This window comes from Panthera pardus, unplaced genomic scaffold (assembly GCF_024362965.1).
Source record: "Panthera pardus isolate Hobbes unplaced genomic scaffold, ASM2436296v1 HiC_scaffold_17, whole genome shotgun sequence".
NCBI lineage: Eukaryota > Metazoa > Chordata > Mammalia > Carnivora > Felidae > Panthera > Panthera pardus.
Window position 1 is genome coordinate 106,337,321 of NW_026526732.1, and position 510 is coordinate 106,337,830.

Sequence of the window (510 nt, forward strand, 5' to 3'; positions counted from 1 at the left end):
CCCTCCCCCGCATGTCCCCCCTCCCCTGTCCCCCTGCTCATGTCCCCCCTTCCCCGCCCCCCTGCTCATGTCCCCTCCTCTTCTGCCCCCCCACCCCTCTCCTCCTCCCCTCAACTCCCCCCTCCCCTTGCCCCCCATGTCCCCCCTCCCCTGCCCCCTCCTCCCCCCTCCTCCTTCCCTCAACTGCCCCCCTCATGTCCCCCCTCTCCTGTCCCCTCCTCCCCCCTCCTCCTTCCTTCAACTGCCCCCTCTCATGTCCCCCTCCTCTTCCCCTCAACTCCCCTCTCCCTGCCCCCCTCCCCCGCTCATGTCTCCCCTCTTCCCCCATGCTCATGTCCCCCCTCCTCTGCCCCCCTCCTTCCCCCTCCTCCTCCCCTCAACTCTCCCCCCCCACCCATTCATGTCCCCCCTTCCCTTCCCCCTCTGCTCATGTCACCCCTTCCCCTTGCCCCCCTGCTTATGTTCACCCTCCCCAGGCCTTACAGTCTTTCTTTCCAGAACTGCTCCCTC